This window comes from Mauremys mutica, chromosome 3 (genome assembly GCF_020497125.1).
Source record: "Mauremys mutica isolate MM-2020 ecotype Southern chromosome 3, ASM2049712v1, whole genome shotgun sequence".
Classification (NCBI taxonomy): Eukaryota; Metazoa; Chordata; order Testudines; family Geoemydidae; genus Mauremys; species Mauremys mutica.
In genome coordinates this window covers 126378274-126406216 of record NC_059074.1, presented here as the reverse complement: position 1 = coordinate 126406216, position 27943 = coordinate 126378274, and positions in this window count along the sequence as shown.

Here is a 27943-nt window from a genome sequence, read left to right as displayed (position 1 = left end):
CTGCTGTGGAGGCAGTGGGGTCAGGGCCCCACCCCTCCATTCCTTCTCCCCATAGCCTTTTCAGAGACTAGTGGCAACAGCAGCAGCATACCCAGATCAGTCAATCTGCAAAAGGGGGTGGGGGGCTGGCAGCATCTACTTGTGACTTTTCCCTCCTTTCCCACCCACACAGGGATAAGTAAAATCTATCCTTTAATGTTGCCCTGGGAAGCATTTGAGATGCTTGGATAGAAGGTGCTGTACTGTTGGTAGCCTCAGCACAGAGACCAAGGACTGAATGAGACTGGAGCCTGAACTACCCTCTCATCACTAAAAAAATGTCACTGTAGCATAGGGTGTGAGGGTTATGAGTGGCGGGCAGTGTGGGGAAGCGTGCATTACAAGCTGGGTAACAGCACTTACTCTGTGGTTAAATCACAGACTCCACTCTCTGGAACTAGGGTGACCAGACAGCAAATGTGAAAAATCAGGACAGGAGGTGAGGGGGTAATAAGACCCTATATAAGAAAAAGACTAAAAAGTCAGGACTGTCCCTATAAAATCGAGATATCTGGTCACCCTATCTGGAACTTTCAATATGGAAATTTACATCAAAGAGTGTGTGTGTGTGAGAGAGACTAAATTAATGAAATAGAGGAATGAGAGGTGGGCTACCATGGTCTGGAAAAGGCCAGGTATTGTTATGAATGCCTGAGTTACAGTATTTTTGAATGATCATCTCATATGAGGCTGTTCCTATACCTACTGCTTAGGGTGGTATTTCTAGAAATGATCAATTCAAATTCACAAATGGCTGCAAATTCCCTTAAAGCAACACCTGTTTAGATATGGACGAATTTAGCTTGGCATTCTAACTTTAGCCAGGTCAAACTGCAAAACCATTGGCTTTCTCTACCCCTCAAAATGTCTGTCTCAAGTCTGCAAATACATTTGGTACAACAAAGAGAGAGCAGTAACTCTGTGGGCAGCCACTGTAGTTGTAGCCATGTCAGTACCAGGAGAGCTCTGTGTGGCTCAGAAGCTTGTTTCTCTCACTACCAGAAGTTGGTCCAATAAAAGATAGCACCTCACTCACCTTGTCTCTCTAGGTAATTCAGTCTCAGTCAAACTGTAGTGAACACAGTTCAGAAGCACCTGCTGTGGGATTTCCCTGACTGGGCTATTGCATTCTGCCAACACTGTTTCAAGAGTTAATCTGAAAATTACAGGATATTAATGAGCTCAGGTTGAGTAAATTTAATTAAATGACAAGAACCACACGGCAGGGTGTGCCTTAGTTTCAGTCAAAGGTGGAACATTATTAAGTACCATTTACATCATGGGAAACACCCACTTTTGAAATCACTGATGCCAGTAACACATGCTTTGTATTTAACTCACTCGGTAACATGGGAAGCCCGTCTATAGAACACAGAGTTTCTAATTTGCTTTCTACCAGGGTGATGATTAATGTAGTTTCAACCCACCCCATCAGCCAATTATGACGGATAGTAATAGGAATCTCTGGCTGCATCCTTGTTACTTGGATTTACTGTTCAGACCAGTTAGGCCATAAATTACTTTCTCCCTGGGAAAAGAATGAACATCTAAGGCTAATAAGTAGCGACTCAAGCTTTTAATTTTCATATATGTCTAGCTAAATTACCAGGGCACTCTGTACATTCTCTTAACCTTACACAGCCACTTGATTATCTGTGCAATTAAAAGTAACTGCTTTGATCTATAGGCCTCTGTTCTCTTGGAGAACTCTCAGTAGTTGGGGGAAAATCTTACAGTGGGCATTCAAACATTCAGATAAAGTCAGGGGAGATTCTTTGGACTCAGTATCTACCCTTATAAAATAAAAAGTGCTAGAAAAATCTAGAGTAATGGCTCCAAACACTACTGTTTACAAAGCTGATCAAGTGTTTGGGCTATTAGTAGAGAATACAATAGTTGTGTAATTTTTTTTATTAGACAAGATGAGACTTATTATTTTAGCTTCTCCTGGTAAGACTATCAGTGGACGATTATAATGAAGTAGTTGGGTTTTTTGTTTTGTTTTTAATACACCCCAGAAAACTGCAGAGGGTGTGGGACTCAGAGCCCAGGCTTTAGCCCAGACAGGAACATCTACTCTGCTATTTTTAGTCCTGTAGCACAAGCCTGAGTGAGTTAACCCAGGCTCTGAGATTTGCTGCCACGGTGTTTTTTTCTTTTTTCCTTCAGTATAGAGGTACCGAGTGTCAGATGAACTAAGGGAATTCTAAGTACCCGTGAGAGCATGGACAGGTTAGAGAATCATCTTCATGTTTTTTCTACTTGCCCATTGCTGCTTAGGTTTTGGATCTAGATTAATACATATACTCATTGAAAAGAGATGCTAAAATGGACTTTTCCCTTTGGATCCAGTATATTTAGAGTTACGTGCTTCACAAACACATCTGAGTTATATACTTACAAAGGATTGCCTGATTGGATTGGAATAATGGTCCATCTAATCCAAACTCCTGATTCCCCGCTGCTTCAGTGGGAAATGCAAGAATCTCTGCAGTTGGCATGTATGGAATAATTATTTCTACAAGTAGATAGGATGCAAAGATATTTAATGAAATAATTTTTCATTGCAGCAAAACACTGCCCTATGGCTGATGCAGGATGGAGTCCCCTCCTGTTATACTGTACTGTACTGTTACAATCTCTTTTAATGGCAGAGTAAAAAATATGTTATGTGTACTCACTAAAGGCAGTAAAAGGAGTTTTAAAAAAAGCCAGACTTTTTTTGGCAGTTACAAGGCTTTATATAACACTCTTTATATAACAACCCCAAACTGGGTGAATTCCTATGTGAAGCGCTTGCTTGCCTGGTGATAGTACCTGTCATTGTTTCCTTTGCCCTGTGTCTGGTGCACATCAAAGAAAGTGACACCCATATGCTACACTTGACAACCCATTAAAATGCCATGTAATTCCACATCAAAGGATTTTTATGGAAGTAGCGTTAGCAGAAGCAAGAAGATCCATAAGGCACTGGAGAAAGGAAAGACTAGATTATAAATAGGAAGGAATGTTTTTTCTTCCTGCATTCATCTTTTTTGTTACCTTAGAGAACATCCAGAGATATTTAAGAAAATAGCAGACCCATACTTGACTTGAATTTGATTAATATAACATCTAAATGTTATATATTTATTATATATGTTATACACATTATAAATGTTATGTATTTATTATAAACGCTTATAGTTCCACAGAGGGTTTTTATTTGATTCACTTTTGTATTGATATTGTTTTATATTTATATGTACGTGTCTTTGATAAGATACAGTTTCATATGCTAGCAAATCAAAATATATATATTGTGGTCCAAACATATAGTGGTGGTCCATGTTTACACAATTGGTGGGGACTTAAAACATGCACTGACACATGTGAGAGCAGTGACATTTTTGAAATGCTCTTTGTTGGAATCTGTTCACCAGCTATGAAGCACCCCTTGTGTAGCTGCCTCTAACCATCCTCTTCTAAAGGATTTCCAAATAATTGTGAGCCCAGTCATCAGGTGTGGTGCTGAAGAGGTTAGGTATGTGATTAGCTGTTGAAGTTTAGCCTGTTTATTTAAACAAGTTTCAAAAGCCTCTTGAACTTGAATGAAGTGCAGTTTCATATTTTCTGCAGCAACAATGACACTCAGGAGGAGTCCTGATAAATTAATTTGCTAAAGAGGTAGCTAACTGTTTAAATAATGCCCCATGAAACTTGGTTGCTGCTCTATAAACTTCTTGAAAAAGGAATCCCAGCTTGATGTTTACCTTTGACCTTGACACAGTGAGCCCTTTGTAAGCAATTTTTTAGCCCAAACCAAGGCCCAATCCATCTTCTGTCAGCAAAGGATACAGTGAAGAACTGACCCTTCATTCCTTAAGCACCCCAAACTCCCAATGACCGCGGTGGGAATATTGGGAATATTCAGAATGCAGGACAGCGCCCTAAGCAAGCTTGTTTTATTTTCCTTCATTCACAATCCAGACCTGTTTATTCATGTCAGGGTTCCTTCCCCACTCTGAACTCTGGGGTACAGATGTGGGGACCTGTATAAAAGACCCCCCTAAGCTTATTTTTACCAGCTTAGGTTAAAAACTTCCCCAAGGCACAAATTCCTTCCTTGCCTTAGTATCGCTGCCACCACCAAGTGATTTAAACAAACATTCAGGGAGGGCCACTTGGAGCCCTACCTTCCCTAAATATCCCCCCAAGCCCTACACCCCCTTTCCTGGGGACGCTTGAGAATAATATCCCCGCAGCTAAAACCTCTCCAGCGCATCATCAACGATCTACAACCTATCCTGGAAAACGATCCCCAACTCTCACAGGCCTTGGGAGGCAGGCCAGTCCTTGTTTACAGACAGCCCCCCAACCTGGCGCAAATACTCACCAGCAACTACACACCACACCACAGAAACACTAACCCAGGAATCAATCCCTGTAACAAACCCTGTTGCCTTCTCTGTCCCCATATCTACTCTAGCAACACCATCATAGGACCCAACCACACCAGCCACACCATCAGGGGCTCATTCACCTGCACATCTACTAATGCGATATATGCCATCATGTGCCAGCAATGCCCCTCTGCCATGTACATTGGCCAAATCGGACAGTCTCTACGTAAAAGGATAAATGGACACAAATCAGACATCAGGAATGGTACCATGCAAAAGCCAGTAGAAGAACACTTCAATCTCCCTGGACATTCAATAATAGATTTAAAAGTATCCATTCTTCAACAAAAAAACCCTTCAAAAACAGACTTCAAAGAGAAACTGCTGAGCTACAATTCATTTGCAAACTTAACACCATCAGTTTGGGCTTGAATAGGGACTGGGAGTGGCTGGCTTACTACAAAAGCAATTTTCCCTCTCTTGGTATTGACACCTCCTCATCAATTATTGGGAGTGGACCACATCCACCCTGACTGAATTGGCCTTCAACATTGGTTCTCCACTTGTACGGTAACTCCCTTCTCTTCATGTGCCAATATATATTTATGCCTGTATCTGTCATTTTCACTCCATGCATCTGAAGAAGTTTTTTTTTTACCCATGAAAGCTTATGCCTGAATAAATCTGCTAGTCTTTAAGGTGCCACCAGACTCCTCATTGTTTTTTAGTTTGGGTTTTGCAGTTTCTCTGGTCCTGGGATTGAAAGCTAGATTCACGGGGTGTGAACTCACAGGAACTGAAACCTGAATTAAAACCCCCCATTGTTTGGTACATTTCTGAAACCGAACTCTTCATCATGAAGGCATTAAAGAAATCAACATCTTGTTCTCAAGGAGCAAAAAAATCCATCGAACTGCCCCCATAACAACACCAGATTTATCAGTCATTTCATATGTCAATAAAAGGACAATTTAAAAAATAAAGATTCAGAGCATTTTGTTTTTAAACATATTAGGCCTTCATCCTGCAAAGAGTTACGCATATGTATACTGTGAGTAGTTCCGTTGATTTCAATGGGGCTACTCGTATAAAATACATGCATAAGTCTTTGCAGGATCAGGGCCCTAGAGAGATGGGCAACTCTGAAAGCAGGGTGGCAATGGGGCGCTAAATCTGCTGTGACAAGTGATATTGACAAAGTTCCCCCCCCCAAGTATTAAACAGTAACTATCAAAAATATCTTTTCTGCTTATAACAATACTTCAATAAAAATGTGTTTTAGTCTTAATTGAAAAGTGGTGAGAAAAGGTAAACTCATTTAAAACAATAGGGTTGTATATTTGTATTTAACACTATTTAAATGCTAGACGATGTATTTTTAATTTATAAGGGGGCGGGGCTTGCACTCAGATGCTTGCTATGTGAAAGGGGTCACCAATACAAAAAGTTTGAGAACCACTGGGCTGAAACAAATGTCATCTTAGCAATTTGGCAGTTCTTGGATGTGATCCTTGGTACACAGTGGGAAGTATTTTCCCACTAGCACAAGCTTGCCAGTTTTCATGTAATTCATTGTCTCTTTGAGCTCTAACTCCACCTGGGCTTAATTGGATCAAGAACATACAATTGCACACACTATTAGGGGTCCTGTTGGACTCTGGGTTAAAATAGACTATTATTAAAGTGTTCTGGGATCCACATGGGCTGTAGTCACATTGAGGCAGCTCAACTTATTGAAAACCTCTTCATATCCTTCCCTTGTGTAGGAAGATACCCATCACTGCATCCAACTGACTTTAAATAAGGTACAGCCATAGCAGCTGGATGTGGAATTTAGGAATGAGAAAGAGCAGCCATGTGTGAAAGTTTGAGACAAGTGTTGGAAAAAAATTATACCACTACGATTCCATGGGGGGAAAAAAAAAAGGCTATACAATAGCTTTTTTCATGGTTTGGAAAATGTTTTGATCAGTATGTATTTTTTTTCCTGGGGAAGCAGCATGGATCGAGACCCTTTCTATAAGTTTTGTACATTTTGTAGAGCAGATTTGCTAACGCTCTAAAAACTGCAGTGCTGGACTGTAACCCCTTCTCACAGAACATGTTTCATTTGGTCACACTGCAGTTACATCAAGAGCCTCACTATCAACCAGTACCTGTACCTCATCCTACATTCTTGCTGTACCTTACCGGGGGCCAAATCCTGAGATCCTTATGCAGATAACCTCACTTCAGGGGGAGTTTTAACTCCAAATGCTCTAAAGATGAATATAATCATTGGTCCACTTCAGCCTGTGTTTAAGGTGAATTCTGGTGGCATAAGCTCACGTCCCGTTTTGGAGCCGTTTTGGCGCTGAGTATTGTGGGAAGGGGAAGGAAGTGTGTGGGTCATTCCGCTTCCTGTTCCAACGCCCCGTGGTGCATTGCTTCACATCCCAGCAGTCTGTCTTTCTGGCAACGTTTGGCGCCATTGTGAGTGTCTTTCTGCTCTGTGTGTGAATCGCGATTTCTGTGGGAAATGGAGCCCGAGCTGCTGAGGACTGTGCTGATGAGTGTCGCCAGCACAACACGTTGAGCTGCCCTAACGGTGGAAAAGCGGGTGGCCATTGCAATCTGGAAGCTGGCAAATCCAGACAGCTACCGGTCGGTCGGGAACCAGTTTGGAGTGGGAAAGTCGACCGTTGGAATCGTTTTGATGCAAGTTTGCAAGGCAATTAATCGCATCCTGCTAAGAAAGACCGTGACTCTGGGGAGCGTGCAGGACATGGTGGATGGCTTTGCACAAATGGGTTTCCCTAACTGTGGAGGGGCAATAGATGGGACGCATATTCCTATTCTGGCCCCCCCACACCTGGCATCAGAGTACGTTAATCGTAAGGGGTATTTCTCTATGGTTCTCCAGGCGCTTGTGGATCACCGCGGGCGTTTCATTGACATTTACACAGGCTGGCCTGGAAAGGTGCATGATGCACGCATCTTTCGGAACAGTGGCCTGTTCAGGAAGATGCAGGCAGGGACTTTTTTCCCAGACAGGAAGATCACAGTAGGGGACGTCGAAATGCCCATTGTGATCCTTGGAGACCCCGCTTAGCCGTTATTGCCTTGGCTCATGAAACCCTATACAGGGAAGCTTGACAGGAGCAAGGACCGGTTCAACTACAGGCTGAGCCGGTGCCGAATGACTGTGGAGTGTGCTTTTGGCCGTTTAAAGGCACGCTGGCGTTGCTTGTATGGGAAGCTAGACTTGGGGGAAAGCAGCATCCCCGCGGTTATATCCGCTTGCTGTACCCTCCATAATATTTGTGAAGGGAAGGGTGAAACATTCAGTCAGGCATGGACCACCGAGGTTCAAGTCCTGGAGGCTGAATATGCACAGCCAGAGAGCAGGGCTAATAGAGAGGCCCAGCACAGGGCTTCAAGGATTAGGGATGCCTTGAGGGAAGAATTTGAGGCTGAAAGCCAACAGTAATGTTTGCTGCCTTGCATGGGAGTGAATTGCACTGTTTACACTGTTATTCTATTATCCCTAAAATGATTTGCAGTGCCTCTTTCTTTACTGGGCTAAGGTATCTTTCACTATCTGCTATAATAAAGACTGTTTTCAAAGCCAAGAATTGTTTTATTGAAAAGAAAAAAACTTCCTTGACGGACAGACACACAACATTTCATGAACACAAGAGGGCAGGGGTGTGGGTTGGTGAACTGTACAGTCACAAGTTTGCATATGTCCTGTCTGGAGTGCTGTTTAACGAATCCTGCACTTCAGGGTGCATATACTGCATGGTGATGGGGGTTGAGTGCAGAGGGTAAGGGTGGTAGGTATCAGGGCTGGTTGGTGAGCGTACAGGTGTTGGAGGCAGCTGGTGGTGGTAAGAACCTGAATGCTGGGGAAAGGTGGTTTGAGCTGACATTGGGGCACAAGGCAAAAAGCTTTGGGACGGGGGGCGGGGAGTAGCACGGTAGTGCTCTGCTTGCATGGCAACGAGTGACTCGATAGAGTCCGCTTGGCGCGACAGGATGCTTAGAAGCTGCTCTGTGCTTTTCCTTTTGGCCACTGCATTTCTCTTGCGGATCCTGCTTTCCCTCTGGCGGATCTTGCTTTCCTTCTCTCTCCACTCCTTCAATTCCTTTCTCTCTGTAGCAGAGTGATGAAGAACAGTTTTCAGCATGTCCTCTTTGCTCTTTCGGGGATTTTTTCTCAAATTTTGAAGCCTCTGTGATGTTGAACATCTGGGCAGTCCAGTAGTCAAGGTCACTGTAGAAACACAGAAATGACAACATTTAACACGGGCAGCATTGTATTCACTATCTCCAGACATGAATTGTTACACTGAGGGAGTTCTCACTTTAGCATTCTTTTCCCAAACGCATAACACAACAGAAGCCACGAAATGGTGAGTGAGGGGTGCTTATAGAGGGAGAAGTGGGGCTTGAGTGATAGAGGGGAGCTGGTTGCTTCGGGTAATCTGGAGTGCTAGAGGGGTTGAGTGAAGATGCAGCTGCAGGGGTGATCTTATCTCCCTATCTCTTCACTAAAGAGTCTCCCAACATTTTTCACAGGAGTTAATCCTGGAAGATGTCTCCTTGCTGCGAGTCACTAGGGAACAGCGGGAGGCTCTTTTAGAGCAATGTGGATTCCGCCCGGGACCCTACGCGGCTTCCCTGTGTTCAGAAATGGTCCCCCCACCACTGGCAGCACAGTGGCGCGGACGCGTCACCGTCACTGGGACAAGGGACACAGTGGCTCTGCCTATAAACCTGCGCAGGCATATTGCCCACGCTCTGGATGAAACTTTTGCTGAGATAACTGAAGCAGATTACCGCGACGTGATAGACCACATCAACGGGCTATTCCACATCTAGAGGCTGGCATGCATGCAGCCATAACCCCCCTTCCTCTCCAGAAACATTTCCACCCAGAAAATAAAAGCCGCTTACCGTTAACCCGCTCCTCTGCTTGTCCTTCTGCAACTGCTGGCTGCTGCGATTGGGTACTTTCCTCCTGGCTTGAGAAGAGCTCCTGGCTGCATGCCCACTCTGGGGTGTCTTCCCCCATCCCAGTAGCTTCACTCGCGGTTTCCTCCCCCCCCCGCCGCCGCCGCTGCCGCCGCCTCCGCCTCCGCCTCTGCCTCCTGTCCCCCAGCCTGCTCAGAAGTGTCCATCGTTATCCTGGGATTGGCAGTGGGGTCACCCCCAAGTATCTCGTCCATCTCCCTGTAAAAACGGCAGGTCGTGGGGGCAGCTCCGGATCGGCGATTCCCCTCGCGGGCTTTGTAATAGGCACTCCGCAGCTCTTTAACTTTCACCCTGCATTGTAGTGCGTCCCGATCATGGCCCCTATCCAGCATGGCCCTTGATATCTGCTCAAAGATATCGTAATTCCTACGGCCGGAGCGCAGCTGTGCCTGCACAGATTCCTCCCCCCAAACACTGATGAGGTCCATCAGCTCGCCATTGCTCCATGCTGGGGCTCGTTTGCCACGTGGAGGCATGGTCACCTGGAAAGATTAACTGATTGCACTCCACACACACCTGGCTGCAGCAAACAGGAAGGAGATTTTTAAAATTCCCGGGGCATTTAAAGGGCAGGTCACCTGAGGCAAGAGCAGTAGAGTGCAAACTGATGAGCAGAGTGGCTGAACAGGAATTCTGGGATAACTCCTTATTCCCTGGAGGACACTTAAAGCGCTGGTGAGTGTCCACACCTGCTGAGCAGCGCTGGATCACCAGCGCTGCACTCCTTATACCCCTGCCGGGATGGGTTTTCAGCCAGCGCTGCAGCCAGGGAGTTGCAGCGCTGGTTGTGCCCTGCAAGTGTGGACGGGGTGTAATTGCAGCGCTGGAAAGCCTCCACCAGCGCTGCAACTTGTAAGTGTAGCCAAGCCCTCAGTTGAAGGTCCCCAGTGGCAGAAAGTCTGCTGCAGGGCATTTGTAGCCACTTTCCAACACTGCAACTTTCTTCCTAACCAGTGTGGACACTGCAGGAGGACAGCATAGTGTTTAAAGTGGGCAATGTTTAGCAGGAAACCCGTAGCCAAATTGCGCAGGAGATGTGGTCTAGGCCTTAGAACGAAGGACTGCAAGTCAGGCTTCAAATTCCATTCCCCACTCTGCCACCAGCTCTCTGCATGGCCTTAATTTCTGTGAACTTCAATTTTCAATCTGTAAAATGGGGACATTAATATGGAGGGCGGTTATTTAATTAATGTTTGCAAAGTACTCTACAATAAAAGTCAGTGCAGAAGTGCAAATGATTATATTTGGTGTTGATATTTTGCATTTCAAAGGCTTACAGTATTCTGAGCTATTGCCACATTTTAATCTTTACAACATTGTAAGTGTGAGAGAGATACACTATTTTAATTTAAAAAATCAGACCTATTGGTTGAATAAAATAAACCCTTCAGAGGAGGCCTGAGCTTGTGCACATGCAGAAATGACAGTGGGCATTTGAACTTGTCTCTCCATGTGTTTGAGGATTTCTTTTCTTTTCTTTTTTAAACAAGATGAGAAAGCAAGGTTTAAGATTCAACTTCATACATTTTCAGATTCTAGGGAGATTTTACTCCTTACAGTAATTGTTTGGCTTGCTGCTACATGGGTCAGGTGTAAGGTGACCCTGTTAGTCTGGGTTCCTGCTGTGCAAACTTTAAATCCCGTTGGTAGGAATGTTTAGCTTGCTACTGAGATATCTTGTATTTGAGTATAAATCGCTGTATGAAATGACAAAATATAAGACACTAAATAATAATAAATGGAGATATACCTATCTGATAGAACTAGAAGGGATGCTGAAAGGTCATTGAGTCCAGCCCCCTGCCTTCATTAGCAGGACCAAGTACTGATTTTTGTCCCAGATCCCTAAGTGGCCCCCTCAAAAAATTGAACTCACAATCCTGGGTTTAACAGGCTAATGCTCAAACCACTAAGCTATCCCTCCCCCTAAAAAAACCTTCATACTGCTATTTGCTAACTTGCTATTTTAATTTTATGTTGGGTGGGATTTTCTCCACTGGTCTTCTCCCGCTCTCTCCTCTTCCTGCATTCCCCTCTCACTCTGCTTAGGACTTTTTATCTTACATTCCTAATTTGATAAGATCCTTAGGCCTTATCTAATTCCCACTTATGTGAATGGAAAGACTCTCATGGAATCAGAAGAGTTTAGATCATGCTCTTTCTCCTCTCCTTCCCACTTATCACAACTATATGGGATATTTTTTCTCATTCCTTAACTATGCAATAGACATTGCTAAAAAAGTCCTGGATTGTGACTGGAGGAACAAATCACATGACAGTACAGGTAATTACCACTACTGAATAGAGAGGAACTTCTTTTCAAGTAGATGACCTCATAAGAACTGAACAGAACAACAGAGCACTACTCCAGATATAGGGGAAGAGCGTTGCCTAGTGATATTTAAAGCCCATTATAATAACCTACTGTGGCAAACATATAACATATACATTCATTCTAAACATGTATTTTATCTGAGGTGAAAGGAAACTTTTAGAGACTGGAGCCCGTTTAGATCCAGTTTCCACAGCAAGAAGAAGGAAACTTCTTTAATAACTAGTTGGGTTTAATTAGGAAAATACTCTCTCATACAATATTCCCGCTGTGCAATACTTGAGTAAGGATTGAGTAACAACTGAACCAAGGACTTCCAGATTTTGGGTCCAACTACCTCAGGACATCTACAAATGCAACAGGCACCTTCAAACCTGGGATGGGAACTGATGCAGAGTGCAATCCCAGAACATGGCACCCTGTGTTGTGACGCTGCAATCACGTCGCCTCAGTGGCCCCCTTGGTTCTGCAGTTAACTCACACACAGTCAGGAGTTTTTGTAAACATAGCATTCTTCCTCTGAGCGTCTGATTGATCGATCGGACCCTCAGCGGAAGAATGTTATGTTTACAAACTGAGTACTTTAAGGCTTGTCTACGTGAACACTTAGTTCACAGCAAGATGAGGTGTGAATCTACCCTGCACTAGCCTGCCCCATACTGTCTGTGTGGACCCTGCTGCCCTGCACTAACAGTTCCTTAGTGCACTTTGATCTACCCTTCTTTGAAACAGGACTAGATCAAAGCTTACAAGGGAATTCTTAGTGCATGGCAGCAGGATCTATATGGACAGTTAGTTCACAGCAGGCTAGTGTGTGGTAGATCTACACCCCAGCTTGCTGTAACTTAAGCATTTGTGTAGCCAAGCCCTAAGTCTCTCACTATAAGGCATTGTCTCCAGCCCTCAAATCATTTTTATGGTTCTTTCTGCACCTTCTCCAATTTTTCAACATTATTTTTAAAATGTGGACACCAGAACTGTATACAGCATTCCAATTCTGGTCTTACCAGTCCTATACAGAGGTAAACTCACCTCCCTACTCCTATGTTTATACATCCAGGAAACACATTAGCCTTTTTGCCACAGCATCATACAGGGAGCTCCTGTTCAGTTGCTTGTTCACTATGACCCCTAGATTCTTAGAGTCACTGCTTTCCAGGATACAGCCCCCCATTCTGTAGGTATGGCCCTGCATTCCGTGTGGAAATGCATTGTGTGAATGGGCCCAGGTTACCAAGTGATCCAAATTGCTCCATATAAATGCCTTGTCCTCATCATTATTTACTACTCTGTCAGCCTCAGATTTTATCGACAGTGATTTTATATTTACTTCCAGATCAAAATATTGAGCACCATTGGCCCTAGAACTGATCCCTGCAGAACCCCACTAGAAACACCCCCATTTGATGATGATTCACCATTGACAACCACTCTTTGAATCCTGGCAGTTAGCCAGTATTAATCAATTTAATGTGTGCTCTATTGACATTGCAGTAATTTTTTAATCAGAATATCATGCGGTACTGCGTCAAAAACTTCAGAAATGCCTAAGTATATTATATCTAAGCAGTCACCTTTATGAACCAAACTTGTTATCTCATCAAAGAATGAAATCAGGTTTGTCTGACAAGACCTGTTTTCCATAAAAACATGTTGACTGACATTAATTACATTCCTATCCTTTAATTCTTTATCACCTGAATCCCATATCAGCTTTTCCATTATTTTGCCAGGAATTGATGTCAGGCTAACTGAAGTATAGTTGTCCAGGTCATCCCACTTGCCCTTTTTTGAATATTGGTACAACATTCTTCCAGTCTTCTGGAATTTCCCTGGTATTCCAAGATTTATTAAAAGTGAACATCTGCAGGTCAGAGATCTACCCAGGCAATTCTTTTAGGAATCCGGAGTGCCAAGTTATCCAGGCTCGCTGATTTTAAAATGTTTATCCCTAGTAGATATTGCCTAACATCTTCCTCAGTTACTAATGGACTGGAATGGACTGGAAGATACTCCATCATCCTCATATGATTCAAGTATACTATCCTATTTCTTTCCAAATATGGAACAGAAATATTTATTGAACTCTTCTGTAGTTTCTGCATCATTAACAGTTTTACCATCTATATTTGGTAATGGGCTATATCATTGCTAGTATTTCTTTTGTTTCTAATATACTTAAAACCCCCTTCTTATTGTCCTTAGCCCTGCTAGCCATGATTTTTCCCTGAGGTCTTTAGCTTCTCTTATCAATTTTTTGCACTTCATAATTTCTAACATATCAATTTCTATCTATTTCCCCCTTTTCTCATGTGTTATATATTGTTTTTTATTTCTAATTGCTATTGTCATTTCACAACTGAATAAGGATAAGCTTTTTAGCCAACATGGTTCTCTTTCTTCATTTTGGAATCATGGCATTTTGGACATCTAGTAAACTCTTCTTAATGAGCTCCCAATTTTCATTGGCATTTTTCTGTCTGAATTTTTTCTCCCAATTTTGCTCATAATTTTCCTTAGCTTTGGGAAATTAGCCCTTCTGCAGCATATATGTGTGTGTGTGTGTGTTACTTGTGACTGTCCTTTGTTTCCCCATATTGAATGTAATCAAGTCAAGATCACTGGTCCCTAGGCAATCGCCAACTTTTTTGTTCAGTTATTAATTAATCTTTGTCTGTAATCATGAGATCCAAAATACAGTTATCTCATGTTGTGGGTAATTCTTTTTGTGTTAGATAGTCATCTATAATTTTCAGAAACTCTAATGATATTTTATTGCTGGATCCATGAGACCACCAGCATGTCTCCCAAACTGAAGTCCCCCATAACAACACCATGTTGCATTCCACACTGTAGACTAGTGTTTAATGAGTAATTTATCCTGTTCACTGGTTTGATTCAGTGGTCTGCAACAGACTTCCACTGGTATCCCCTCCTGGGCTTTGTGAATTAGCACATTGATCCATATGCATTCAACATCCTATGGTCCTAAGTTATCAATAACATTGAACAGGTACAAGTGTCTTTAATGCAGAGTGCTTCCACCCCCGATCTTTTATCCACTCTATCCTTCCTGAACAGGTTATAACAGAGATTTTAACACGCTAATCATGCAAATCGTCCCACCAGCTTTCAGTAACACCAATTATATCCTATCTCTTCTTATAAATGAGAATTTCCAATGCCTCTTGCTTGTTACCAAGACTTCTAGCATTGGTATATAAGCACCTGAAAAATATATTCTCCTCACATTCTGTCACACCAATTCAATTTGCTCATGACATGCTGAGGTTGAATTTCTACTACATTTACCTTCTTAGCATCCTCCCTTTATTTTGCTTTAAGGACACGTGACTCAGGCACCTGCTTTAAGTTTAAGGACATGTGACTCAGGCACCTCCTTCAGCTTGATCAAGTGATCCTTTCCTGAACTACCTGTTCTTAAAGGGCCATGCCTTGGACAAGGTTAGCTTACAAGGAAGTTCAGTAAGATGTAATTGAGCTGTTGTCTTTAAGAGGGAGAGTAAGATAATGTCACCCTTGCTCCACACATCTAGGCAATATCCAAACCCTGCTGCTTCTACCTTCTCAACATTTCCGAGATCCATCATTTTCTTTCCACCCCCACTGCCAAATCTCTTGTTGCAGGGCCTCATTGTATCCCACCTTAATTACTGCAACATCCTCCTCTCTGATCCCCCAAACACATACTCTGTCGCCCTTCAATGCAGCCACTAAACACATCTTCCTTGCCAGCCTATTTTATCATGCAGCTTTCCTCTCAAATCCTGCCACTGGCTCCTCATTCAATGTCACATCAAATTTAAGCTTCTTGTCACCACTACAGCTGGTCAACGTTTCTCAAAGTTCACAATTTCGATGATACTTTCCTTGATTAAAAAAATGGTTGAAATTTTTGCAGAGATTACGACTCATTTTTCAGCTGGCTGTAGTCACCCCTTTCAAAGCTCTCTGTATATCTGCCTGTCTCTACTTATCCGCCATTGGAAAGCACCGTGTTGCACCCCCTGCCCTCCACTCCGCCAGGGCTCCCATCCTTTTCTGCCCGTTTGTCAATCTCTCACACAATCTCTTTTATGCCTGCATCCAGATAGCTTCCCATGTGCAACCTCCTTGAGCTCGCCGGCAAAGCCCCTATTCTGTCCACATTTAAGTCCCTCTTGGAAACTCACTTCTGCCATGTCACAGTGAATCATGCTGACTCGTACGGAAGACAGATTGGTCAAGTCTGTATCCTGACTTTACCCCCATTCATTCTTACTCAAATCAGGAGCAGGCCGTGGCTCATGATAACAGGTATTGTCATTTATTAATGTCATTTATTTGCTGCATGCTGACAGAGTCCTTAACACTGTCTATAAGTAGGAAGAAGACACCATCGCTGTTTCAAAAAGATCATAATTTACATCATTACATTTCGGAGAACTCACAACTTCAGTTGAAGTCAGTGGGAGGTACAGGTGCTCAGCACTTCTGAAAATCTGGCTTAGAAGGTACTGAGTTGTATCGCGTGCAATACATCACATATTGTAATATGTAACATATATGTTATGTGGGGAACTCACATGTCAGAAATGGAGAGAGAAAGCAGTGTGGGGTGTTTGTTCTTAGGTAGTTACCAGCCTCAGTGCAGTGGCAAGGGCTAGGCTGGAGTTGATTGCCAGGAGACACATTTTCACTTGCACCCTTCTTTATTCCAGCTGAATAAATGCATGGAGGGCATCTGCTGCTGCATCACAGTAGGGCATGTATGTTTTGCTAATTAATACTTTCCTCCTGGGAGTGAAATAGGAAAATCCTGAAGTAGACTTTGGTTCCCATTATAAATGGCTTATGGAAACATCCCAGGCTCAGCGGGTAGTAATACCAGGGCTACCACTTTGTCATAGGACATCCTGTGTTTGCAGCTGTTAAAATTATCAGTGGATAAATCAATTTCTCTTTCCTGGCACTGTTGTAGCTGATGAATGGGTAAGTGTTTGCAGGAGTCATGAGCTGGTGAAGGGTATGGTTCACTGACTGCCTAAGTCACTTTGAAGCTCTGGCACATCTCCAGATGTCACACACTTCAGTTACAATAATTAGATCACTGTGACAGTTCAGTGCAAGAGGTTGAGTCTGTGCAGTCTGTCTCTGTTCTGGAAATTCATCCTTTTGAAAGCTGCTTCTTTCGGTAACACACTTCCTTGCCTCTCAGCATTGCTGCTGCTGCCTTCAGCTTACCTCCTGGGAGGGTGGGGCTGAAGGCATCAAGTTTGTGCAGGGCCATTGCATTCAGGAAATGTCTCTGCTCTTCCACTGAGAAAATCTGCATTTCTCTGAAGATAATGGACTCCTCTGAAGTGGTTTTTTTTAACCTTGAGGAAAAGGGAGATGTAGTTTTCATATTAATATCAATGAAATAATTAAAATGCATGAAACCATTAGGATTCCTATCCAGCTTTAGCTTGTGTCCTCATCACTTATCTGCTTGCAAATTTCCTTCGAGGCATCCAACAATTGCATAGCCCACATTATGAGTAAAAAGTCCTTAAAGACAAATCTAAGGCTTGTATTGCTTGTGTTCAGCAGAAACATTGCACAGTCCTTCTGAACAACAGCGTTCATTTCAACTTTTTCAGCAGGAAGCATATCCATTGCTTAGCCAGTTCCACAGGGAAGAGGGGTTGTGAATAATTCATTAAAATACTCCTTTCCCTTCCACTGACACAATCATTCACAAGAGACAAAATCTTCCCTTACCTGACTGTGCAAGTTTTCTTTTGTCTTGCAAAGTTTAAATCAGCTCTGATCAGAAAGGTCTGTATGTACGCTTATGGAAGAGACATTCAGGATGGACAGACATACTGATGACTGGCAAACTTGTCTTTAACACCCGCAGTTGATGCTGCTGGTGTGGGATCATTCCAATCAAGTGTTAGGAAAGCTGGCACTGTGCCCACTCACAGCTGGGTATGCTACCCGCCTACCAGGACAAATGGTCAAGCCCACAAAATGAGTTTAGATGCGAAGGTTTAATAATAATGCAAGTGCCATCTGTTCCATAGAAAGACTGTGTCTGTGGCAGCATTGAGACACTGATGTTCTTACCATGTGATTACACATGTTGACATTTACACAAGAAAATAAATGGCAATGCCTATTGTAAACAGAGGGGGAGATGAAGAAAACTGGATTGCGAGTGCTTGCTGGGAAGAAATAGTGTTTAGGGCAGAGGACTAACAGTCAGGATTCCTGGATTCTGTTCCCCACTCTGCCAGTGACTTGCTGTGTAACCTTGAGCAAATCCTATGCCTCAGTTTACCAGTTAACCACTCTGTGCCTCAGTTTACTTATCTATAAAATATCACCTACCTACCTAACAAGGTATTGTGGGAATTAACTTCTGCAAATCACTTGGAGATCCTGGGGTGAAAAGAGGCATTATAAGCATATATGTTGCCATGGCAAACCTTTTAAGAAAATGTGGAGCGACTGTATGTATGTGGATAGATGAACAACCAGAATACATTTAAAACCGCCTGTCCCACCACAGAGAGGCACCTGCACTAGGTCAAATACAGTGGAGCCAGGTTGAGAGCACCCAAAGGTCAGCCTGGTTACTTACCCTAAAAAATGAGCAAACAGCTATCCTGACTGACTTCTTTCCCCCACAAAGCATTTGAAATCCTCCCAGGACCAGCACAGAAGAATTTGAGACTTCAATGGGAGTAGGTTCAGGCCTAATGCAGACGAAGTGAATGCCAAAACTCCCATTGACTTCAATGGATGCAAGTCCAGGTCCTTTGCTTGTTTCTGCACTTGGGAGTGCTCATTCATTCATTCATTCATTCGTCAACCATGACTTGACTGTGTGGGCTAGTATAGGTACGTGACAAAAAACAGAGAAAATTAGTCACTCCGCTCGTCACAATTGTCAGTGACTCCGTGGCTAGATAGAACAATGAGCATGTTCTAAGCATCGTGGTTGAGATTCTGGGGACATCAAGTTGTTGCGTTCTTGGCATAATTTCAGTTCTACTCCAAGGAAATCAACCCGGAAACCCATATTCCACAGATGGGTGAAGGGGCTGGGCCTTCATGCTTTGTGATGCAATGAACTTCAGGCAAGGTAACTGGAGTTTCTGTAGGAAAACTGATTTGCGTTTGCAGTTGATCTGCAGAAACCAACAGACAATGGAAACTTGCAGCTGGAATATAATTCGGAATATTTTCTAAATAGCCTGGTTAGGATGGTACAGCCATTTGAAACATAATGGGCCAGACTTGTGGATTTATTACTCCATGAAAAGCAGTGGAGTTACAGCAAGGATTCATCTGGCCAATGGGAAAATTGGTCTTTCAGTTACACAATGCAACTCCAAGTGGGGTTCATAGGTGTAACAGAACAGAATTTGGTCCAGACTGACTTCACATGGGTGTAAATGAGGCAGATTTTGGCTATAAAACAGCAAAAGCCCCATGAAGATGGGCCATGAGGCCATGCAGAGGGAAAATACTACACAGCTACGTGGAATATTCCCCTTCTCTAGATAGCTGCTAACTTTCCCCCTTACAGACATTCCATGCCACGTGGAAATAATTGGAGCAGTGGAAAGGAGTAAAGGAAAAACTCTTTCTCCTTTGTGGTGATGCCTACAAAAACTTGACAATGATTATGCAGCAGCTGTGTTGAGATCCTGCCTATCTTGCTGACCAATATTGTCTCATTGTTCCCTTGTGCTTCACTGTCTGTCTGTATCCCCTTGTTGTCTCTTGTCTTTTACTTACATGGTAAGCTTTTGGGGGCAGGGAGCATCTTTATGTTCTGTTTGTACAGCACCTAGCACAATGAGGTCCTGGTTCATGACTGGAGCTCCTAAGCACTATGGTAATACAAATACATATTGTGAGCGAGACCAGGTGGATGAGATAATATCTTTTAATGGACCAATTTCAGTTGGTGGAAGAGACAAGCTTTGGACCTGCACAGAGCAATTATGCAGGTCATCTCATCCACCTTGTCTTTCAAATATCCTGGGATCAACACTGCTATAACAACACTGCAAACAATATTCTGAGCAGCGTTCTCCCCACAGCATGGGGCCAAAGTTCTGTATAAAAATAGAGGATTAACTATTGCTGCAATTCCATGCTCATATTTAAGAGCCTTGTACCTCTGGTCAAAAGTTAACATAGGTTCTTGATAGCCAGAATATAGCCTAGGGACCAAATGTGGCTCATTTGGTTCTACAGTGTGGCCTGTGGCTTGATCATGGTAGAGCATTGCATGCTGGGACCTAATGTTTCTGTGGATCACATCTTCACAGTAAAGACTAAGTCAACTGCAATCTGCTCTATTTTATGCAAACCAGGTGCAAACCTGAGGCTCTTGGTGAGTCGCCAATGAGGCCCTTGGCTGGACAAAGTTTGGGCATCCCTGACTGAGTGTTAATTGCCTGCTGTTTGTGACTTGGCTTGCTGCCGGTGTTGGAATGACTGTGGCGTCTTTGAAGCTGAAATATTGCTTTTTCCACTCCATGCATCCGATGAAGTGGGCTTTAGCCCACAAAAGCTCATGCCCAAATAAGTTTGTTAGTCTCTAAGATGCCACAAGTACTCTTCGTTCATTTTGCTTGTATAAAATAATCATCTCAGTTCTATTTAGTGCCTTGCAACAGTTACATCTGTGCTGCTCTGTCTGTAGCATCTGCACATGAAGATGACCTTCTACAAAGCTTAATGCAGTAATATAAATACAGTGTATGTGACATTCAGGCTGCCTGCTCCAGTCTTGAGGTGGGAGGCAGTGCTAAATAGCAGCTATTTCAGCAGCACCACTAACGTATGGCTTAACCCACTCATTTTCATAGACATATGCATTAAGTTGCTCTTGCACTTCTGAAACGGGCTATGTAAACCTGCACGGCCCTACCTGCTTCATCATTGCATCTTGTGTAGATAATAATACTTCCAGCCAAGGGTGTCTACGAGTTTTTTTGTAGCTAGTCAGTCTCACCACAGTCCTGTAAGGCAGATGTGTTATTACCTCTATTTTACAGAGGAGGAAATGGAAGTAATGAGGCCAATATTTTCAATCCTTAGTGCCTACAGCTAGGTATGGAAATCTGTACCCAAGTGACTAATCATAGGCACCTATGTTTAATAATTTTGGCTTAAATGACTTTGTAACCCAAGGTCACACCTGGGCATAGAACTCAGACCTACTGACACAAAGCCCTGTGCCTTCACCCCAAGACCATCCTTCCATATTTGAGAATGGCTTCAGGGAGGAAGCATGTCTGGTAGCTAGAGCACAAGGCTTAGGGCTTGTCTGTATGGTGGTGTAGTGGGCGGCAAGCTGGGGTGTGACTCTACAGAGCACTATGGAGCTTTTAGTCTTTGGTAGTACGGTCCCTGCAGCCACTTAGTGTGCTGCAGACTAGAGTGCTGTTGATTTACACCCCAGCTGGCCGTGCAATAAATCGCTCTGTAGATGTGTAGAGTCAGGAGGTAGGGGCCCCCGATTCTCCTGCCACAAGATGCAAAGAACTAGCTTTGCCTTCGATGGGCGTTATTTGTGTAACTCTCCTGCCAAGTGTCATTAGCCAGGTTGAGATGATGTCTAGAGGTTCTGTTTAAAATATATACCAAGATTGGCTCATGCTGATGCTTAAAACCTTAGCCATCCCCAGGTTTTATGAACTTGAGATGTAACCCCATTCATCACCTTTCTAGGTGTCTCTTCCCCCTTCCCTTGCACTCTGGCATCCTTGGGAATAGGAAACCACAAACACTTTTTATTTGGGAAAGAACACAATCATATATTTCCATAAAAATCATATTAGCAAAACCCAGACAATAGATCAGGTGTATGACTGACTTCTTGGTGTTAGTTATTAATTGCCCGTTTTTTTCCTTTGGCCCAGAATTATTACAAATGATGTAAATCCCATTCACCTCTTGCTCATAAGTTCATTAGACTCAGGAGTTGTCACCATAGTCTCAGAGCACTGCACAATGTCCTTGTGAAGCAGGGAAGTACTTTTACCTGCATTTGATGGATGGGGAACACAGAAAAGAGGCAATTCTTGCCTGGAAGTGCCAGCTTTCCCTCTTTTTTCTGGAGGCAGCTGCTTTCCCAGTAAGACTCTATTTGGGTCAAAATGTTACCTAGTCGTTTAAATAATAAAATATAGCTTTGTCTATTAAATTACAAATGCCACCTGGATTAAAAATTGCTTTGTTTTTCTAGAAGAAAAGATCATACTGGCATCCTCTGTCTTACATGTAAAAGACATGGGGTGAAATCCTGGCCACAGTGCAGTCAATAGCAAAACTACCAGGCAAGGATTTCAATAATCATTGTATATTATGGGTTGAATGACCTTTGTTTAGTGGTTAGTGTTTTTAGGGAAGGGTCTTGTGATGCAGTGTGTTATCTCCTTTGGTGGACTTCAGCTCTTCCAAGCTTCATGGTTTGTAGGAGAACAAATATTGTTCTGTGAGTCATGCTGCCCTTAATGGGAACATATGCTACAATGCTTCAGAATGAGCCAGCAACCACTTAAAAGGGAGATTTATATCTTTTGCCTTGAAGGAGCTTTAACACCTTGAGTGCTTGGGATAGGTTACTGCTCCTGCACTATTGCCCAAAATTACAAAGAAACTCTGGTTTTCAGTGTCACTTACTGCAACTGTATAGTGTGTAAAACCAGCCATCATTTATCAACGGGTTTTTATATTTAAGAATTGTCATAAATTTGCTGTATACAGGTGCAGTATGTGCAATATGGCTGTTTGGTGGCATTGTAATGACTACTGCAGGTTGGGGAATTTTCAGCAAAATGGTTCTTGACAGAAAATGGGATATTTTTGGGAGGTCAAGAATGGTTGTCGGGGAGAATACATTGGGGTTATCTTTTGGAGCGAGCTGGACCAGGCTGAGATCAGGAGATTGGAGTGCATTCTTTGGAGGATAAGAAGAGGTGATAGGGGTTGGAGGAGAAGGAGGATGGAGCAGAAGATAGTGAGGAAGGGGTAGATAAAAATCAATGAAAATCTCATCCCCACTCCTAGATAATTTCCGTTTTTATGCAACTTTACTACATTTTAAGTTGGCCCCTAGGGTTTCATGAATATAAATGTGTGAACTAAATAATATACACTTTTCAATTTATCCAAAAGCATTAACACAGAAAGGCCAGAAATTAAATATAAAGGCCAGATAATAAGACCAGTGCTGGTCTAGCTATTCGTATGTTGCCTTTTCTTATCTGGAGTTACATTCTGTCATGTTTAGTTTCTCCATGTCTTGTAATATTATGCATAACGCCTCTGGGGAGCAATACCTAATAACTTAGGATGTGCTTCTCAGTATAATTATCTTTTTACCATTTTCATACAATCTATATTCTGATAAAACATTAGGCTAATAATATGAAAAATTATGAAACATTATTAGGTTATAAAACATAACAGTTTTACTGTAAGGTAGTTGTAATTCTATGTTATACAAAATTAAATGATAAACTATATATAATATACATTCATATCCTTTCTTTAAAATCATTTTTCCCACCAGGTTTACCACCTCTTACCCTCTATTGCAACACTACTCACCTCTTCATAAATTCCACCTCACCCCTTCCACAAACGTATCTCACTAAAAATCAACAGTGCAGCCAGCCTTTATATCTCTCTCACTGCACCCCCAAGGGCAATGCGAACCTCTGTTTTACCCACAGCTACTGCTGTTTTACCCACACCTTCTTTATTTGTTGCCCATTTGCTATGACTCTGATCTACAATGATAGTGTAAACTCTTCAGCTTCGAATGCTTGGGTAAATTCTGCTGTCACACCTGTGCAATTCTACTAACTGGGATTGAGGTTGCACTGGCATAACAGGGAGCAGAATTTGTCCTCTTATCCCACTACCAACATCATAAAGGGCCAATACTGTAAGATCCTGAATGCCTACTGAGAGGTGCTGAGTGCCTTCAACTAACTTCAATGGGAATTGCAGCCACGCATCACTTCTCAGGAGGTGCTTAGTACCATCTAGCATCAAGCCTGTATAGATCACAAGAACACAGCTGTGTCTCTTACTGAACTGCATACCCAAAAGAGATAGCATGATGATTATCTTGGGGGGCCTGGGATGTGGGACGTGGCTTCAGTTTAATTTGTGTGGCATTTCACTGAGGGCCAAGATTATTTAGCAAGCTTGTCATATGTCTGAGCAAGATTAAGGCAGTCAGTCAGGGATAGCTAATGTGTAGCAGACATTTGACTTTTGTAATGTCATTGCTTATGTTGCTCAGAGCTTGTGCAATCCTTTAGAACGTACACACAGAGAGACTTTAACTACTGTCGAACTTTTTGCTATATTTAGAAACAAAATTTTACAATTCCTTTCTTACAGCAAAGAAAAATTTGCCTGGATGGGTATAATGCCATTATTATGCAGTCTGGAGTCTCATGCAGAGAGAGTCTCCCTCAAAATAAATCAATATAGTCACGGGAGCATTTGCAGATTGCCATTTCCCCTTGTGCTTTTGCTTTGGATAGGAGTTGCCTGTAGCCTGGGGCTACTGGTTCTGTCTTCTGACTCAGTGTGCTGGGAATACCCTCTGCATCTGCCAGGCTTACTTGGCCTGCAGAACTCTCAGATCTGTCAAAAAGATAAGGCAGAGAAAACGCTGTTTTCAATGGCTTATTTATTGTAACAACAGGAACGGCAGAGCCAACTACTGATGGCTACAGCTGTGGAGGGAGATGAGGAAAATCACTGAAGAGGCAGAGTATATGGGGCGAAAGCTCCAGAGAAGGCAGAACTAAGGGCCTACCTACACTGCAAGTATATAGTTGTGGCAGGGGACTTGGTTAAAACATTGCAGCCTAAGGACCAGTTATGACATGGCTCTATTCATGACCAAGGCTTTAGCAGTTAAGGTGGCATCAAAATAAAATCATGTTATGATGGGGTCATGAGTCAGTGTTGTAACTAGGTCCCCTGCCATGGTGATAAGTGTTGTGTAGCTGGGCACGGAGAGAGGCTGCTGTGAAGCTTAGGGTGCATGGGATCCAGCATTCTGATTTGTGTCCATTTCTAAGCTAAACACCACAAAGACAGAGCGACCCATCTCCAATGTGAACATTCTTGAGCTGGGTTTACAAAACATAAGTCAGGGACTAAACTAAGCCTTAATTAAGTCAGAATTTAATAGTTGAAACGGAAAACTTAAAAGAAGTATCTGGTTTAATTTCTCATTTTAACTGTATTTTTTAATCATTGATTGCTCCATCATTATGTAAACATCACTAATAATTTACTACTGCACTGGATCCGGTACAGGGATTTATTTGCTCAAAGTATACAAGTCACACTTTAACACCAACGCAATTATCATCAACACAGCTAAATAAGGGGATTTAAACCATTGCCTCTCCCATTGCACAGGCAGCAGGAACTAGGGAAAGGGGGCGGGGGCAGAGATAAACAGGATTTTTTACATTGCACAGAAATGTACTAAAATAAGATAATATTATAAGTAGTCTACCTGGTAGTGCTTGCATTGGGGAAATAAAGTGAGAAGAGCTCAGTGAAAAATGTATTTTATTTTCCACAAAAAAAACTGAAAACTTTTTTTTTGTTTGTTTTCATTAAAACAATCATTGATTTTTTCAGGTTTCTGTAAAAAACAAAATAAAAAAACCCAAATGCCCCCAAAACCATTTTTTTGTTGTCGTCAGTGGTCAAAAGCTGAAAAAAATTGTTTTCAGGTTTCTCAATGTATATACAAAAATACTAAAAAATATAATTTTCTTCAAAACCCTATGTTTCTCTGAAAAATGTGACTAGCTCAAACAGAGAGGTGTGATCTCCATCCTATATGCCTTCCCCCTACATTTTCTTGAAAGAGGTGTGAATACAGCATACCTGAATACTCTACTCCCCTGTCACCATCTGAATACTGCTCCCAGGTCTTCCCCTCTCAGAACTAGCCAGAGCCATTTCTTGTTTTACTTTGCTGACTCTCTTTTCCAGAACATACTGGGCCACATCCTCAGCTGGTCTAAACTGGTCGCTGACATCAGCGGAGATATGTCAATTTATACCCGCTGAAAATCTGGCCCACTGAATCTGATTTGGTGTAATTAGAAAAAGGATCAGTGCAAAACCCTGGATCCTAACACCCTCCAACTTTGTGGAAACTGAAAACTGGATCTGAACTTCACAGCTGGACCATCTCTTTTATAACAGAATGAATGAAAACCCTGAATCCAGTTATCCTTGCTCCTCAAAAGTCAGGAATATCCGGATCTCCATCCAGATTTGCATCTGAACTATGTACCTCGGGCCTATTTCTAGTAAATATACACTGTATGACTCACAAGGAAGCAGGCTAGAGTACTGATGCATACACATTCATCTACACAATAGTTTTATAAGAGACAGTTCATATCTTGTCCCCTAGCCAATAAGGCTGAGATCTGGAGGAAAAACAATTAAGTTTCTCAGCTTCTTATTTTATTTCAGATTTTTCTGTAGTCACATGGAATACTCAGTCATGACCAACTAACTCTAGCAACATCACAATAATAGTCCTTCCCAGTCTGCCTTTCTTTTGCCTTTTCCCCTTTTGGGGATATGAGCATTCGCCATATATGGGATCTTCTTCAGGGTCAGTGTCTAATATCTTAGGGCCCTGTCTTGCAAGATGCTGAGTGCCCTCAATTCATGTTAAGTCTAAAACACTCCTCACTTTTCAGGGTCTTGTTATTAACAGTTCCAACAATGCTGAAAAAAATTGTTTTCAGGTTTTTCAATGTATATACAAAAATACTAAATTTTTTTCCCCAAAACCCTATGTTTCTTTGAAAAATTTGATTAGTTCAAACAGAGAGGTGTGATCTCCATCCTATATGCTTTCCCCCTATATGCATCCGACGAAGTGGGTATTCACTTGCTCCATAGTCTATAAGGTGCCACAGGACTCTTTGCTGCTTTTACAGTTCCAACAATGTTATGGCATCTTTGCCTTCATTCTCTACTGGGATCAGATGGATTCTGATGTTGTGGCATCTTTGTCTCATATTCTAAAAAGCTGTGGGCATCTGTCACTTGCTGCCTGATACTGAATCAAAATTCTGAAGCCTTTCTTGTTTCTCGGGAATGTGATCAAACCTCTTTGCTGCCTGGATTTTCAAATGAAACTTCTTCCCATAGCTGACCTGCCATGTTTTTACCTTGGCCTCATCAGCCAGCCTTGCAAATTTATCTAGTTGTGAATGCAGAGGTTCCAGTAGATCTAGGAGAGCTGGCTCTTCTGCAGGGTTCATCTGAGGAAGGATATGCTAGGTGCATGAAATGATGTCCTCTATGCCGCTTGTACTCCTAATGCTTGCGGTCCTGAAGTGTGATTTCTCTCTTTATTTTTGCTCTCATTGGGCATTTTAAGTCTCATATCCCTTCAGGTTTCTGAAGCCCTTGAAAAGAAATTCACTAACTCTCTTTACATTTAGAAGCATCCTGTTGTCTTTGATGCTGCACCTGCTCAGGAGCTTGCATCAGGCAGATAGGGCCATTGCTAACAAGCTCTGATGCTCCCCAAAGCATGAACTATTTTTAAGGTATCACCTCTTTATATTGCCTCACTGTTTTTTAACCCTGCTTTCCCCCCATAGAACATCAGTTGGAGCAGATCTCTCTGCCCACATTAAAGCTACTGTTTAGCTGTAAAAACATAATGGAGGTGATTCCATGTGGCTTCCTTTGGAAGCACAGGCCAGAACTCACAGCCCAGAAGAAGGGAAGACAAAGGGGGCTTCCCACATTTCCCATGTCCAGGCTGCTGCAGGGCATGAAATGCTGCACAGCACAATGTTAGATGCTAAGCGTTTCACAGGATCTGGCCCTTAATGAGCGCTTGAGTTACACAACCAGGCACAAGAAATAGCAGAATGACATGTTATCTTTACCAGAATGACTTTATTTGTTACCTCGCTGCTGTTACCACCGATGCAGGAATCTCTTACCATGAAATAGGACAGCTAGGTTAACCAGGAATTCCCCTTTCTCTAAACCGTAATCGGGGCCTCCTTTTCAAAGATGCAACTGTCCCCATCTTAGGTTAAAAAAAAAATCATTGTCACTGAACAATTTAATA